Source organism: Gallus gallus, chromosome 14 (assembly GCF_016699485.2).
Source record: "Gallus gallus isolate bGalGal1 chromosome 14, bGalGal1.mat.broiler.GRCg7b, whole genome shotgun sequence".
Taxonomy (NCBI): Eukaryota; Metazoa; Chordata; class Aves; order Galliformes; family Phasianidae; genus Gallus; species Gallus gallus.
In genome coordinates, this window is record NC_052545.1 from 4337693 (window position 1) to 4355645 (window position 17953).

At 42.6% G+C, this 17953-nt stretch overlaps 1 long non-coding RNA gene across 2 annotated transcripts in view; it reads right to left on the reverse strand.

The window, feature by feature from the left end:
* Positions 1 to 300: 300 nt before the first annotated feature.
* Positions 301 to 17953, reverse strand: part of LOC107054608 — a 37508-nt gene continuing 19855 nt past the window's right edge. For both annotated transcript variants that reach the window (XR_005839785.2, XR_005839784.2), the window contains exons 3-7: positions 13775 to 14089; positions 13226 to 13287; positions 12986 to 13107; positions 1856 to 2006; positions 301 to 610 (exon numbers count right to left, since the gene is read on the reverse strand). This is a non-coding gene — a long non-coding RNA (uncharacterized LOC107054608). The remainder of the gene's footprint in view (positions 611 to 1855; positions 2007 to 12985; positions 13108 to 13225; positions 13288 to 13774; positions 14090 to 17953) is intronic.

Here is a 17953-nt window from a genome sequence, read left to right on the forward strand (position 1 = left end):
GGGATGATGCATAAGATTCACAGGCAGCCTGACTACCTTAAATACAGTTAAGTTCTTAGAACACAGGAGAATGGGAGGCTCCATGGCTAAAGCAGCAGAGCTGCTCCCACAAGTCCTCAGTTCTCTTTCTGGTCAACCACTGATGCCCAGCTAGGACTAGAGCAAATCAGGTGTCAACTATTTGAAGTGTGAGCTCTTATGGTAAGGAGATGTGTGTATGTGTACCTAAACAAAACTCACTGTTTTGTGCTTAACAGTGGGAGGCTGTGGTCTGGAGATTCAGATCAATTACAACAGTAGTTTTATTAAAGAAATCTTTAATAAATTCCACAGAAGCAGCAAACACTTCTTGCAAATGGAAACGGAAGCAGAAGGTGTAGCAGGGTACTCAGGATGAACACTGGATTCCCATCTCTTCAATAGGAATGAGGGAACTTGCTGGGTGCTGAGGTGTGCTTGGGCCAAATGATGAGAGCAAAGATGGACTGTTCTACTGAGCTGGATCCTGGCAATGGAAGTGCTACCCTGAGTAGTACCAAGTGGTGCTGGAGGATGAGCTCAGCAACTTGAAATTCTGCTTGAAAGGGCTGGAGACCACCTTTGCCTAAAACTGAGAAGGAAAAGCAGATAAGAGGCATGACAGAAGTTCGTTCTTACTCATTCTCCAAGGAAATGAACCCTGACAACCATTACAGCTCCTCCCATCAGAGCACCCTTTGGGACATTCAGATTCACTCAGCTCATTTCTCCACTTTTTGATACTGTTTTCCATTATTTCATACAACCTGAGATGGATTTAACACTACGCTTCACCTTTTTTTACCCTGACAGTAGTATTAATCTCACAGTAATTCCTAGGGATCCCTCTACATAAACACAGCAACACCTCTACATTCTTTATTAATTATTCCCACTTCTACATGGCAACACTGATAGGTCTACTTACAAAATGCCCCCTCTGCAGCCATAGAACTCCTCTCCACCTAGCTCTGAGGAATACTACTTCTTCTGCACCTAAACAGGCTTTTATTTAACATAACCAGGGAAGTTTTAAATCTGCACTGTAGCAGCCACGTGGCTGTCTGCTGCTTTTTCTAAAGTCAGTGCTAACATCCACAGGATGTTAAACTCACAGATGTCACAAATTTTAGTTTATTAACTGAATCTCAAATTCTTTCTCAAGTAATAGAAAGTTTCCATTGACATTTTGTCCTGCTGCTGCAAACTGGTTGTGTGATCCACAGAACTTGTGTGATGTTTGCTTTCCTGTCTGCAGGCATTAGACCATAGAGTTCAAACTCTGACTTCAGATCTCTCTGCTCAGAATGACTCAGTCACTCAACTCCAAAAGGAAAAGAGGGCTTTGGAGGAAGTTCATCAGGCAGAAATAACTACTCCATTTTTCTTTGCTCTCTCCTATTCTTCCAGTCTGGGTGAAAGAAAAAAAATCATTGTCTGCTTGCTTAGATACTGTGAGACTACAGTTTGCTCCACAAACAGGAAGGCGGCTGTGTTTTTCTAGGTATTAACTTATGGCAGCACAGTGAAGTGCTGCCAATTTGTACCACTGCCCAAAGAGCTATGTGAATTGCTGAGAGTGAGCTAGATTCTTCTGAAACTGTCAGTGTTGGACCAAGTCCCTCGAGGCCTATTGAAAATGCACATTCAAAGCTCCTGTTGCTTTCAGGAAGCACCTCAGATGAATGTATTTTTCTATTCACTTTCAGTTTAATACCAGGACAGCATTAGTTTCTTATCCACTTCTATGCATCAGCTTTGGTATCTCCCTTCCTAGAAAACTGCAAGGGAAGGAAAAGGTGGTAAACCACGTTGCCAAGAGCAGCAGCAAACTTACCTTACATGAGGTGGGTTTTCAATGGACTGTTTCTTCAGCGGTCCCACGCAGTTCGCTTTTGAAACCTTGGGCCCTTCTGCCACCCACTGCCAATGTGTGCTTCAGTTACTTCTCACATTGAAGCCAAGTTTTTCAGTTAGCTGCAGGGCAACTGGGAATGAGAAAACATCCATGGTAAGGCAGAGAAGTGTTGTCATAAAGCAGAGGTGACCTCAAAATTACAATCAATAACCTCCATGAGATGGAACGAGCCAAACTGATCTTGGAAGACACTGTAAAGAGGTGGCAGCTTTAAGGGAATTCTCCAGGGTATGGAATCCTATTGAGCACAGCTGTGCTACATCATAGCTCCAACAGCATTGGCTACACCTGTAAAGTTGCTGAACTAGAAAGTCAAAGGAAAATCCACAGCCATACCTCGCTCTCATCAGTAGTAACACAGTGCCAAGCAGAAGTACAGTTCAGCTGCTCAGGTAAATCAAATCAGAAATACATGGTTCTGTTCCTAAGTTTTTCTCTGACTCATTGTCTGATATTTGTAATTCAACTCCCACAGTCACCCACGTATAAAGTGTGTATAATCACTGGGAAGTTATGAGGATTAACTGATTCTATGTTGATGTAAGGCTTTATTTATGATCCTCAGATAAAAACTGCTTTAGAAAGGCAGAATATTATCACAAATTTAATTTATTCTAGTGTCATCATCAATTACTTTTGTTATGGGTCTGCCAGCACTTCTGACAAACCTCCCCACAGAAATAAGCTTTGCAGAATACATATTTACAGCTCCGTATTATCCAAACTGCTGATCTACCTAGTTACCTAATGCAACATGTAAGACCATGAATAAATACTGGCATGATTTGCTAACACAAATCCTAACACAAAGCTTTTAGGGAGTATAGGTTACCTGTGCTTCAGAGCAGAGCCACTGGAAGTCTCAAATATAGATAGAAAAAAAACTACAGAGTGCTGATATTTGTGCTTCACACCACAGACCATGCAGCTCCTTGGGGTGCTCACACCTCTACTTACAGACAAGTTGACGATGGGGCAACAAAGAGCTTTGACAAAGGGCAAATGGACTTTAAGGCCAGAGACAGGACGTTAAATTCTGCTTCACTCTGAACAAAGATTAACCTGTTAGCTACAGAGAGGTAACACTTATTTGGCTTAGCTCATGTGAGATAACATCCTACCTTTTCTTAACCCATAGCAGCCTGCTCGTGCAGCTTTATCTTTTTTTTGATAAGATCGAGTTGCATAGAAGAACAACACAGACCTTTTAAGCCTACCCTGTTAAAATGGATTCTGGGGCCAATCTCTCTTTACACTCTTAAGCAATAGAATCAGCTGAGATATGGGATTTGTCTTTCCCTACGTAGAACTTGACCTTTTTTTCCCCCCTATAGCAGCTCTTGCAAGGTACTGTTCCACTCACCACGCAAGGAAAGGTGGTAAATAAAACCAAAAATGGGAACACAGCTCACAAAGTACTGCCATTCTGAATTCAAATGTTTTTCAGCTGGCATATTTCAATGCCCAAATACTTAATCAAAATACCTAATCAAAACCCCGCATTTCTACAACAAAAAAGCAACCCACAAACCTGGGCCTGCAGCTGTTCCTGTGAACAAGCACCTATTTCCCTCAAGTAACCAAATCAGCTCCATTACATCGCCAATGGCCAGATTCCAACACAGCAGAGCAAGCCACTGATGCTGCACATAATACCAGTTGTCTACTAAGACACACGGCCACACCTTTCCTGTTTCCTTGGCTAAGTATTCCCAGCTGTAGACCTTTCCCAGGAAAAAATAATCCTGTAGACCTGGCAAGCACACAGAGGAGGGAGTAAAGAAATAAAGACTCGTTTGTATCCACACAAGTTTATCTTGCATCTCTCAGTCACAGACACTGCTGTGTTTGTGGTGCACTCTCCAGGCCCTTATACTGAAGGGCTGGAAGAAGAGATGGAAGCCAAGAATGCACTCACAGGCTCCTCACAGGGAATAAGAACTTCTTTCCCTCTTTCCCACTAGGTGGAGAACCAAGGAAGGGATCTGCCTTGTGATCTTATGGATCTCTACTCCCTGGAAAGACACTGGTGTTACAACAGCTGCACCCAGGTCAGATACCTTCAGCTACATCTGAACACCTTGTTTTTTTCTTCAGAGAATGAGATATCACTGGGACTCTCCAAAGAAGTTTCTTCAGCAGCTTCTCTAGGCTCCTAAGCAGGGCAGACCTGATCCAACCTTCCCCTCACACTGTGGATCTTGGAAGGAATTAAAAACAAACAAACAACAAAAAACACAAAACCCACGAGGCTCCATGAAATTGGCTGAGCTTTGCCATTCCTCTGGGGTTGAGCAGAAGTTGATCAGAGGTTTGTTAGAAAGCAGCCCATTCAGTCATACACAGTAAAAAGATAAAGCAAGACTGTTCAGCCTATTTTCTGCTGCTTTGCAAGGGAAATACATGATCTGCAGTCCAGAGAACAACTGTGAGCTTTAGCAATGAGGCATGAAGATGGTTAACTGTTCTGAAAGATACCAACCCTGTAACAGAGTGGCACCAAAGATGGATATGACTCAGATAAAGAGCCTATGAAGGCTAAATAAAAGCCTTGCAGAAGCCTTTCTTATAAAGCACCTCCAAGATCCACAGCACAAGACAGATGTGAGCCAGCTGATACCACAAAGCAGCCATTTGCAGGCTGATGCCAAACACTGCCCAGCATGGCTAACAAAACAGGCATCTCCCCTCTCTAAAGATCAGACCAATTTGCACTCTCCCTGCCTACTACAGTCATCTCATTATAATTACAACCAACAGAAATCAACTGAGCTTGCAGGGGAGGGAGGATACTGTAGCTCTTCAAGCCTTACTCAGCATCATATGACTAACCATTCTTACCGTTGGACTCAGATGCTCATGCTCACAAGCTGAAAGATAAGCTGTCTGAAGCCAATGCCCAGCTGGCTGAGGTGGAGAAAAGCCAAGCTGAAAGTAATGCCATCAGGCTCCAAGGTAAATTCCCTGGTAGCTGTGTGCAACACTACCACCCCCCTGAACCTCCTCCTCCCCTGTGTTCCACAGAACTCTGGCCACTCTGCCTCCTTTACCCAAACTGCCCAATCCTTCTAGCCTTCTCTTTTCTTTCTTCAATCAGGTGGAAAGAGTTCCCCTCCTGCCTCTCTGTGTGCTTTTTCTCCTGCAGCTCAACACAGCCAGCCAAGCACAGAGCACAAGGTCTGATGTCGATTAATTAGGTTGTCCACATGCAGCTCTCTCAGATGTATGACCCCAAGAGGATGAAAAGTTAAGAGTACTGGGGACCACCAACCACCTTCACAGCTTGCAGCTAGAGTTGGATATGCTCTGCCTGCTCTTTGCTCGCTGTCCACTTCAGAATAACAAGCCTTTTATTGTTTCAGCTCTCACAAGGGAAAGTTCTCCTCACACAGATCTCTGGGCTTGTTACCAGCTAATCTCAGTAAGGGTGCACAGGGCGTGAGCATCACGATTCATATGGGGGATATGAACATAAGATGATCTCCTGTGAGCCAGAAGCAAAGAGCAGAACACATACCTCTTCATTCTCAGTCCGCTGTCTGTTCAGTGGATTGCACTGCAGTTCATTTGCATAGGTCACATATGTCTGGCTCAAAATGTATCAGCATTCCATGTCTCCGTCTGACATGTCTGTCCTGGAAATTTTTCTTATCTCCAAAGAATAATTCTAGTACTGCACCTGCATATCAAAAGCCTGGCAAGAATTCTCTGCATTCAGAGCAATCACAAAATGGGTTTACTGTTGTAATTCTTTTGAAACAGTTTCAGAGAAAACAGCAATGATGACAAGCCAAGTTCTGCTTTCAGTTATATGAGCTCAATTCAATTCACTGCAGTAAAGCAAAAAAAAAACCAACAACAAAACAGGTAAGGAGAGCAAACACTTGGCTCCTGACCAGGAAGATACTTTGAAATGTTTCTAGCTAGTCCAGAACTAAGTTGCTCAAGTGGAGCACTGCAGCCTGGGGGAGTGAGGTCAGTGCCTTCATACTTCCAACAGGAGAACATTGCAGCCATTACTATTCATCTATCTCAAGTCCTGCACTGCTGCTGTGGTAAGCCTGGCTAATACCAGGAATTATCTGGAGGCGATGAAAGAGCAGTTGGAAGAGGAGGAAGAGTGCAAAATAGAAGTTCAGCATCTGGTCTCTGAACTCAGTACTGAAATCAAAGTCTAAAAGCATGACACTAAGAGCCCTGGAAGAACCAGAAAGCTGGAAGAAACAAGGTGAGCACACAGCTTTCAGGGAGAATGGGGCAGGACTTAGAGTAGCTTGTTATTTAGTTTGGCTGCTGAGTCACAGCTTATAGATGTGACCTGTTAGGACTCATTTTTATAAGACAAAGGAAGGAGAGCACTGCCGCCAAGAAGAAAAGAACATCTGCAATAATAAATAGGGACTACTGAGATCTAACCCTTGTATGCTGGCAACAGAAGAACAATGCTGTACCTTTCCAGTAAAGGCTTGAAGTTGGGCAGCTTTCCCTTACTCCAACAGGACCTCTGCTCTTCCAGCAGCCCTACAAAAGCCACTAGCATTTCCTGAGAAAAAAGAATGCACCCAAATCAGATTGAAGCCCCTGGAATGTGCTCCTTGAGATCTGGTAACGGAGGCAAGAAGTTAAGGCCATCTTTTAACAGTCTCTCTCTAGCAGAGCTAACAAAGATGCTTTCACAGAACAGAAAAGCTAAGGCACCTGGAGGGTTTTAACCACGTGCCTGAGACAAGCCGAGACAAAATAAGCTATTCTATCTCTGCCTTAGTCCCATAGATTGTCACAGGGAGTGAAGCTACCTTGCTCTTTGACATTATTACTGTCCTGGGGATACCTAAACAGAAGGACAACCCAGCAATGAGGAACTGAGCTGCAGTCCACTATGATGTTTGTACCTGGGGAGAGGAAGATCCAGCCACATCCTAGTCGTGGTTTTACAGTCACTTTTCTGAGATTGCTTTCAGGATTACTGGTGAAAATAGCAGTAGTGCTCAAGGAGATGACAGCTGCTGACCCCCAGAACTCCTCACTCCATGAACTACTGAGTTATTTCTGCCCCCACTCCTTTGGGACAAAGTTGGCTGTGAGGGTCCAAGAAGCAAAGCAGACAGCTGAATCAGTCCAAGTCTGCCCAGGCAGCACTAAGCAGAGGCTTCAGACAAAAAAAATGAAGAACCCCACTCCTTACCTGGAAAAGGCAAGAAATTCAGCCATTCAAGAATACATCTAACACAAGCCTGACCAGCAAGACCTGATGGTGGAACCCCTCCCCTGGGAATCAGCTTTGCGCTGATCCCTTATTTCTTAATACTTTAAGATCTCTCTATCAAATGTCACTGTAATGTGTATGACCAAGAGAAGAAAGGCAAAGATGAGCCACAGCTAATTCTTAGGAGCACACAGCATGCTGCTCATAAACTTGTTAGCTGTCTTCCAGAAATAATAGCAGCTGAAGTAAAAGCCCCCCTCAAATACAAGGCAAGGTATTCATCTTCTTTTTAAGGATAATGAGATCCTGCTTTGAACTCTTCAGTGTTGCAGTACCAGTGGGTTGTTTCACCATCACTGCCTCTAATGAAGCAGTTCTGTACTCTTCAGTTTGTGGCGTGCTTATCACCATGGTATCTGACTGCATGTACTGATCATAAAAATACGTCGAATATTTGTGATTAAAAGCTCCCAGGAAAGAAAAAACGTTCCTTCATTCTTTCCCTTCATGACAAGCCATTAAACACAGTCTAGAATAGTCTTAAATAACATCTTGTTTCTAACTGAATCTTCTTTGAAGCAGAAAGTCACACTAATCAACCCAGGCAATTACTAACAGCACATCTGCACAACGAATATCTGAAGTGGAAAACATTTGCTCCACAGCAGCATCATTATAACGGCAGGAGCAAGGAAGACTATCACACTGATGGGAACTGGGGGATCTTGTTAAATTCCTAATGGTGAGGAAAGAAAGCCTTGTAAACATTTTAATCACCCATTCAGAGCAACCAAGAGAAACTCTGCCAGTCATTACAGTGGGTGCCAATTTAACTGTGACTAGCTGGCAGGACACACAGAGAAGTGAAGTGTAAAGAAAACTTGTGTCCATTGAATGCTTGGCTTTATCTTTCCAGGCCAATGCTGCTTGTGCTGCTCTGGAAGAAGGAGAGAGCCTTTGAGAAGATGCTGGCAGAATGGCAACAAGAAAATATGAAGAGCTGCAGGTGGAAGTGAACACTTCCCAGAAGCAATATGCATGACTGAATGAGGCATCTCCAGGAATCAGTTCCAAGGATGTCACTTGAACTCCCAGAGCCTCCCTTACTTGCTATACAGGGAGACAAGCTGCCTTGGCTTTTTTTCTTTTTAATAAATGAAAATATTCTGTAAATTGTAAAAATTGATCTCCTCCAGGAGGCTGAAAGATGACACTGTCAATATTTAGAAGATGCAGATTTAGAATCTGCTTGCCTTTGCAGCCAAGAGAAAATGGTGATGGAGTCCCTGGCAGAGATCCAGCGCTTCCTGGGCTGTCTCTCCCAACCTATTACTCTGGCCTACATCACCTGGCAAAGTGCCTCATTCTGTTGCATAGAGACAACGTGGAATCCTATTTGCATTTTGTATGAGCAGCCATCTGAAAATGGGAGAGGGGAAGACTAGGCTAAAAACTGGAAAAAATTTCTCGTGATTTAATGGGCTTCACTCTTCTGCCTCCATGATTACATAGAGCTAGCAGGGCTCATTCAGAAATCCAAGATAATAGTTAGCAATGAGAAAAAGGGCAGCTAATGTGAAGTGACTGGAGCCATTTCATGCCATTTCTATTCAAAGAATCTGTCTGGCGCACTTGGTAAAGTTCATAGTCCTGAAATAAACCTATCACATGAAATATCTGTTCTCTTCCCTGGAGGAAATTAAGGATCTAATCAATCAGCTGAGGAAAGGAGGGCACAGCATTCACGAGCTGCAGAAGATAAGAAGATTGAAGACTGATTAGGATGAACTGCAGGTGGCACTGGAGGAAGCAGTCTTCCCTAGAAGTACCAGTGCCACAGATGTGAGAGCTGCATGCAGGCCTGATGCCTGCTTGCCCACATTCCACTGAATCGATTCTGTACGTATAATCCCACAGAGCACCTTTGTTCGTTCTTCTGCTGCACCTCTCCTTACAGATCTGCATTCAGTTTGAACTGTTTCAGGTTAAAGCTGAAATTGATAGAGATCAGAAGGAAGAATCTGAAATAATCAGGTGTAGCAATATGACATTAAGTTATACACCAAAGCTGCAGCAAGGTTTAAGTTAGAGACTAGGTAAGTTTTCTAGTTGTAGGGGGAATTACTCCTGGGACAAGATGGTCTGGAGATCATGGAGTCTCCATTACTGGAAGTTAGGTACAGTCTGGTCACACATCCAGGAACTGGTTTGACAGATAACCCCAATTTTAGATAGATTTTTAAGATGACTTCTTGAAAGCTCTCCTAGCCCTATGTTTTAAAAGAAGGTATTCTAGTTTGGTGCAGAATCTTAGTACCTCAGTTTTAAACAGGCTTAGAAATTGACTGTTTTTATTACTTCGTGGACAATAATTTGATACAAAGGCTGGATTAGATTCAACATAACAGAATGCTGTGCCATATGCTTCACTGCACTCTGCAGGAAAATCACCAGCATGCAATTGAGTCTCCACAGGTGAGTCTGGAAACTGAATCAACAGGGCATGCTGGAACTTCCAAGCTCAAGAAGATGGAAACAGACCCAAACAAAGTGGAAATCTGAGGGCATCATGCCAACAGTAACAATAATGAGCTTGTCAAGATGCTGAATCAACTGCAACAGAACGTCAAGCTGAACTGCAGGAGGTGCAAGCAGGACCCCAAATAAAAAAAGCATGCCAGTTCTATCTTATACCTTAAGCAATAAAGTAATAAATTATGTAGTCTTGTTCAGACATCTTGAACAAATTGAGAATTTATTCATTAGTCCCAACTCTCCCACTGACAGCAATTTCAACCTGCAGTAGTTCCAACAAACCTTGTAGAAGATAAGCATTACTATCAGCTTTTCTCAAATTAGAATCCAAGAGAATCACACGTACGTGATCAGAACAAAAAAGTGCTGTTTGCATTAGTATAGCCACAGACCTGACTAGGACCTAACCAAGAGTAAAAGCACAGAGCTTCCTTTGGAACCTCTTTCAAAAGGAAAACCCAGAAAAAGGGTGACAAAGCTAGACTCTGCTGGAACAGTAGTACAGTTGCTGCCAAAAATACAATTTCAGTAACTGAAAGAGTAACATGACTCTCTCCACTCGGGTGTGTGCATATACACACACCAGCCTAACTTGACCTCTGTTACATCTGTCTCAGTCAGAAGAGGCTCTCACAGAGAATGTGGCTGCAATGACTGCAGACAGGCACAAACAACACCAGGATAAAACACTGTCTTGTTTTTTGTTTTAACGTGGCAGCACCTTAAGGACAAGCCTCGCAGAGAAACCTCCATCTTTCAGCTTCTTCTCCATTCATTATTTTCTCTTTCACCTGCTTTCAGGACCTTTGAATTCAAATGGATGAAGGTGATTACCAGCATGAGAAAGGTGCAGGAACACCTCCTCAGCCCACTACTGACAGAGCTGGAAGGGGCACAGACTGCCCTAGAGAGCAGTGGGTGCCCTCCCAAACTCCCAGAGAGGGCAGAGGTTATAGAGAGACATAGTGAAAACAGTGGCTGTGCATAGAAAAGGTTATTTATGCAACAGCTATTTTGACAGTTTATATGCAGGTTGTTTAACACTCAACCTTAACTTTGAGTAAGGAGTGCAGGATTAGGCCAATAATGGACAAACAACACTGCTCTGTAAGGAAATTCTGTGGAACCTGAAGAGCTCAGTCATTAGAATAATTATACTTATGATGGACGGCAAGACTTGTGTTTATTTTAAGCAAAGTCTGGACTATCTTGGCTCAGTTTTGCTCCTAGCAAGGCCTATGAAAAGGCTTTTAGCAGATTTGGTGGAAGAGTTAAGACAGTGCTGAGCACTCCTGAAAAACCTGCCTTAAAAAGGGCAGTATAAAATTCTGACTCCATTGAAACTACAGTTCTGTTAGTTGTCTCCATGGTGTTGGGACTTCTCCGTGGAATGCAGCCCACAGCAAGATCTACTTCAGTGTAATTTTAAGCATCTTTCTGTTACAGATTGCAGTATGAAATATCATACCTGCCATTTCATTCTGTGCAGAGATCTAAGAAGCTATTTTAACATTCACCACAGTCTGCAGTTCATTTCCATGAAGGATAGACTACACACACAAACATCTGCAAGGAAAAGAATACGAGTTCTGGAATGGACTGACACCACAAGAAGCATTTCTCAGCTGCAATTATGGGACATCAGTTGTAAGAACTGAGCCATAAATGCAACTGTTACTCAAATAGGTTAGAAACTCAAACAACACGTTTACCTGCAACAGACTAGTGATTAAAGGACACATTTTTAGCAGGTGAACTGCAACCTCCATGACAAATTGGGAGTTTTAAGGTTTGTTAATACAAAACCTATATAGCACAGCAGTTGTGCAGCATTCTAGAACACAACAGCACATTTACTTGATATTCTTCTGCTGAAGGGCAGTGTGTTGTTAGAATGCAGTCTTTCTATTAAAGCCCTTGTAGTTCTTCTTCCTTAGAGTGGTGCTTATTTTTTATTATTATTATTATTTTTCTTTACAGCAACAGTCCTCCAGTGATTTGTATCAGTAAACAGTAAGCACTAAACAAGCTGTGGAGCTCATATTTTCCATGAGATAAAAAGACACACATTGTAAATTCTGGAGCAGAGACTATATTTGTTTGTTGAGATTGCAATCAAACACATTTTCAGTCAGGTCTAAAGCCAGCTGCTGCTACTGCAGCTTAACTTCGAAATAAATAATATTGGTATATATACTCAACTCCATGTACACAGATATCCAGTAAAACAGACTCAGAATCGAGGACTCTGTAAACAACAGGGTCTATTCCTGCCTCAGACTGCATCATCATTTTAGCCTTCATTTAGCATTAAGGTAAATAGAGAGGTCCTAATGTTCCACAGCACACATACAGTGGGAGTGAATTCCAGTCAACTTAGTAGTGCACAGTTTTATAGAGAAAAGTAAGCTACCAAAAACTAAGCCACAAATCACTTAATGAGATAAATGGAATCCCCAGAGCTGAGCAGTTTGCATTCAGGGAATCCAGGACTCCTTTATTTTCTAGGAAGAATCTGCCTGCTATTAGATGAAGTCAAAAGTTGATTGTTACCATACTACTAACAAGCATGAGGAAATCGTCCCTGAGCACTGAAAAGCTGATGAGAAAGCAAAGAAAGTTGTGGCTGATCCAGGTTACCTCTCCACCCTTCTGCCCTTTATATTGGTAAATGGAATATATACCCTAAGGCTTCCAGCATTTCTCTCCAGCATTTATAAGAAGAACGCTGTTAATAACATGTTAGCACTTGCTTTGCTTTTACAATCCTGAAAAGCAGCATGCTTGTTAGTTCTGACTGACTGCAGTCTAGTAAAATTAACCCACAGAAGAAGAAATCTACTTTCTCTATGTCTCTTTGGTAATTTACATCACAGATGGCACCCTGAGGAATTCCTCCATTTTCTCTCTTTATCCCTTCTTCCATTTATTGCACAACTCCACCCTCACACTTACCAGGTCTCCAACACAAGAGGAGGCTAGTTTCCCCTTAGGTAGTCAATGACATTTGTCATTGGCACAGAGGGGAGAAAAGTTGCCAGTACTGAGCAGATTGCTCCATTGGCACTGTGCTGACAACTGACACTTCAGAAATATCAAAGCTAGATATGGGTTTAATGCATAGCATTTTCTCCCTGAGTAAGGATGAGCATCCTGCCTTTCTGTATAAGGCTACCTCGTGTTCAGGCAATATCTTCACCTTCCATCCACTGCATGCCCCTAAATCACATTTTTCTACTGAAGGGTGGACATCAAAGCCTGAAATGTTATTAGAACAAAGTTATTGACTTAACAGATAGGGATAATACCTTTGAGTATTCCAGAGGTACTAAGCAAGCATACCAGCACCTGGTTTATGGTCTGACCTAGCGCTGCCCAAGTCAGCTGGGATTACTTCCATCAACTTGGATCTAATCTTTAGAAAGGCAGCCTGTGATAAAGAAAAATTAAAGATAAGGCAAATTTTCTCAGAAGGCAGCATACAGGTCCTACACATCCTACTTTTCAATACCCTGTATAAATAGCTGGACTGTCAATCTGTTTCATACCTTCCTCAGAGGCTTCCTGCATGGCAAAAGAGCTGTGTCAGGAGCAGAACCACAACATGCACCTGGAAAATATTAAAGAACTAATAAATTGCAGTTAAAGATCTGTAAATCAAGATTGAATAGGCTGAGTGGTTAGCCCTGGAAGGACAAAAAAAAGCACTACCACAAAACTCCAGGCTAAGAAAAAACGTGCTTGGTTGGAATGAGCTTCCTAATAGATCTGTGCAACTATGAAACTCCTTCCTGCACCCGATCTTCCACGTTCAACAAAATTACCTGAAATGGGGTGTTTCCATTTAACAGTTAACACATACCAAAGGAAATGCACTAACTTAAGGAAAACCAGACTAGGCAGAAGAAATATGCATGTAAGACACTCTCAGCCCACTGGAGCACAAGGGAACTTCAGCACTCTGTACCCTGAGCAAATCATATCAATCAGAATCATCAGTGTTTGAATACAGCAGTAACAAGCTACTGGTATCAGCAGCTGATCTACACTCACGAAGAGAACTTGCAAAGTGTACTATCAGCAGTGGCAGGACTTACCCTTTATTTCTGTGTTGCAACAAAACTCAAGAGCACGAGCATCTCCAGACTCCCAGGGTAGATACCATCTTCCCATTTCTTTTTTTGATCCTCATAATTCTACATCAACACTTCAAATCCCCTCTGTGATTATTTATCCTGCTGTTCCTTTTCAGATTAAGTAACTGGATGTAGAACTGTCCTCCAAATAGAAACACCACGTTCTGCAGAATTTTCAGTCTCCACAATAAGCCTCTAAAGGAGATGATCTTGCAAAAAAGATGACAACAAAACCAACTAGTGTGCAGAAATAGAATGGCTGGAGAAGCTGTAGAACTGAAAATATTGAGAATTAAATTGAAGCAGCTGTATATATTCCCTGTCCAAGCTCATTGCTCCATCATGTAACTGTATCTTGTTAATCTGCTGAAGGATCACATCAGACATATCCTAAGACACTTTTTTTCCAGTGCAAATGTTTCTCTTGTTAAATATTTGCTGGTCCAGGAAGAGGAGGATAACCAAAGCCTGTCCAAGTACAGGAAGACCATACACAAACTAGATGACAGATAAAAGGGGAGGGATGGCCAAATCAGCTCCCCAGGAATTCTCAGCAAGCAAAGGGCTCGCTTCTGAGGAGATACCCAAGTGCCATAATCCTCTTCCTCCATGTCAGTGGCTCAGAAACAGGCAGTGAAGTTGGAGCTCGTGTTTGAAGCCACCTGCCACAAATTCATTAGAGCAGAAAAGGGTGTGGAACCAAGATGAGGAAAACAGGTGTGTTCTCAACATAGGTACTCCACAAACCTGTTATGCATGGAGATAAATTCTGAAAAAGCAAATGGTTGGTACAGGGATGTTTTCAATAATGGTAAAACAGAAAGAGCTAATGAGCAGCATCCTACTGCTTCCAGAAGGGATGACCAGTAAGAGAATCTTCTCAAGGGCACCAGAAGTGGACAGGAAGAATCTCTCTTAAGGAAAAGCCTATCTCATATGGGGGGCGTGGTACATAGCAAAATTGCACTAGCAGGCTTGAGATCATCACAACATGCAGATCTAAGAACTAACTGTATATCTGAGAAACTGAAAATACAGTTCCCAAGTATACCTTGAATGACAGAAGGCACCATCAGTACTTGGGAAATACCTGCACTATCAGGTTTGGGACTTTAAGATAGAAGGTGGGATCTGGCCTATCTCTTGCAAATAATTCCTCTTGATAATAGTTGTAGTGCAAGGTCTCAGTAAAGGTTATTGTATAGGAAAAAAAAATGAGATTGTTCACAGTGTGACAGCAAAACAGTGTACCAGGATGCTGCTCAAACCTGATGCCATAAGGTGCTGCAACAGGATGATGGAGAAGCACAGAAGCAGCAAACTGACAGCCTGGGAGGTGGGCACAGCTCCTGTGGCAGCACAGCACAGGCTGCAGGACATGAGATTTTGCTGGTTGTGGAAGATATGTTCAGGAAATAGCAGGGCTGGCTCCTAGTGAATGTCTCGAATGAGAGTGTTTAAAACACCTGTGTACAGCTTCAAAGTAAATCTAAAAAGAAAAAGCAATAAATACTGCCACTATTTCTTTTCTAGTGGAGAAGATTTTCTGCAGGAGCTAGAGTAAAACACTACCATCATCCAAACACCACCACCTTGCTGTTATTCACCAAGTCCTGCTTGGACAACTGGAACAAATGCATTCAAGCATACAATCTTTGGAAAGCAGGCTAACAGCAGGGCAGGCACTGCTGAGCATTGCACACTTGGACACTTAGCTCTAAAGGTGGGCACTTGGAGCCCCAGCCCCCAGGCCTACCAGCTTGAGCATGGAGGCTCCCACCACAGATCATCTCTGACAGGAAGGAAAAAGCAATCAGCATCGAGCTTATCATTATCTAGACAGCCAGCATGCAAGAAGACCGCTCAGTAAGTCTGATCAATATGCAGTCTGCCTTCCTTCTTATTTTCTATTACAACAGTTGCACAAATTATATGACATTCTAACAGTTGTCACACATAACACCGTATTAAGATGCAAAAAAAAACCCCAAAAAAACAAAAACAACAACAAAAAACCAGGACAATTGGATACATTGACTTTTCAAGCTTAAAATTCCTGAATTTGCAGTTATTTCAATCGGTGACTTCGTCTGTCCTTAAGGCAAGCACTCCTCATAATTCAAGAGTATTTCTGATGAAAATCAATCTTGATAAATTGTGATCTAAATGGCAGTTCTAGAAACGCAGAGGATGCAATTAGGAAAAGATGACCTTTCTTGTGTCCCCCTTTTAAGCATCAGATAGGATATCATGCTCAGTGTCAGGAATTGCAAAGTTTTCAAATCCTGGGGTGAATAACACACATCTAGAAGGCCTCTCAAACTAAACACTATTATCTGCAAATACCCGTTTGTTACATAGCAACCCACTTTTTGAGTAGCTGTTACCAGCTGTATGCCCTTGCTGTTAATAAAAGAATGAAAACGATGTCCCAGCTCTTTTTTTCCCCCTGATATATCTTAAGGTCATATTGACCTAAACTACTTCCATTAAAATCAGTTTGATTTGGCTTGCGAGGCCTTAATCTCAAAACCATTGGCATCCTTTCTGGATTACCACACTTTAATTGCATCAGCAATGCCACAGGAACAAAGGTGGAACATTCTCTGGAAAGCTATGCTGAAGATGAGGCCTTAGCCTTTAATGCTTAAAGGCTCTGCAGAGTTCCTCATTTAGGATACTTTCACCCCATCTGGTGAAAATCATTTTGAAAACATAAAGCCATGCTTAAACGCAATTTCATTCCCGTTATGTAATGTTACTTGGCCTAGTTGAGCATCTTTAATCTGTGCAGCTGAACTAGTTTTATCGTTAAGCCAATAAGGGCTGCAACGATTATGTATCTCAGGGCTACAGAAGCACAGTAACACTGGTTTAGGAGCCCATTAAGCAAAGTCCCCTTCCCGAACACAAGATCTTATATTGTACCTCACCCGCTGTGAGAAGTATTTGTCTGATCTATTCTTAAAACCTCTAAGAGGAGCCCACATCTTGCCTAGTCAGTCCAACGCTGTGCCTGACTAGTTCAGAAGAATCACTGAACATTTTTTCCACTGTAACCCAGATCAGCCTTGCTGTTATTTTAGCTTATGGCTCCTCACCCTACCCCCAGTGGACATGAGAGAACAAATTGTCCCTTTCCTCACGGCACCATCCTTTTATCTATTTGAAGACTTACCATGTCTGTGGCTGTCTGTTCTCTCTGGCTCTGTAAGAGCCATGTGTTCAAAGACCTCGATCATTATTTTTACTTTTTTTTCTCCAAATCACACAAAATTCCCTCACGTGGAGCCCAGTACTGGACATACTGTCTTAGCACAGCTCAGCATAGCAGGGTGCCTGTGCCTTATTAGCAGTTTTCTTACTTACACAGACCTGTGTGGCATTCTCTCCAACAACAAGACACTGATACTCATTCAGCTTACAGCCCACAGCAGCCCCTCCATCCTTTCCTGCAGCACAGTCAGCTGCTTTTCCTAAGATCAATACAATCAACTCCACAACTATGAAGTATACAGTACCACACCTCTTACTTTTTTTCCCTAGAGTTCCTCTTTTTGCATTCTAGTTCTCTGACAGTGCATTAATACAAGCTCAAACTTGACCTCATCTCCAAACGCAGTAATTACAGGGCCTGTTTCACTGTGGATGAGTAATGGACTGAAGGTAGTTCCCCAGACAAGTGCTGATACCAAGTACATTTTTCCTCAACTAGTTCTGCAACCCTGTTAAAGCAGTATCACGTAGACTGGTTTTCCAGCTTATTATTAGAAAACCCTGCAAGCCAACATCAGAAGTTCTACTAAAAAATGAAGTTATGTGACACACATTGCCTTACCCTCACCTGCAAGCTGCTGCACTGCCAGAGATGGAGATGAGATTGGCTCAATTCGTTCACAACAAAGCCATGCTGGGCACAGCTCACCTCGCACCTAGCTTACAAACTAATTTCCCTCAGCCCAGAAATTAAACTCACAACGAGGAGCAGCAGGGCCATACCTCAGAGCTGCTCACCTCCCCCCAATCCCCGAGTTGCCTAACTTTGCTTATTTCAGGTGACAAGGCCTCGCTGCCAGTAGGGTTTATAAGGTAGGTGTAACGGGAGCCAAAGCACGAGATCCCAGTGAACACCTCACAGGG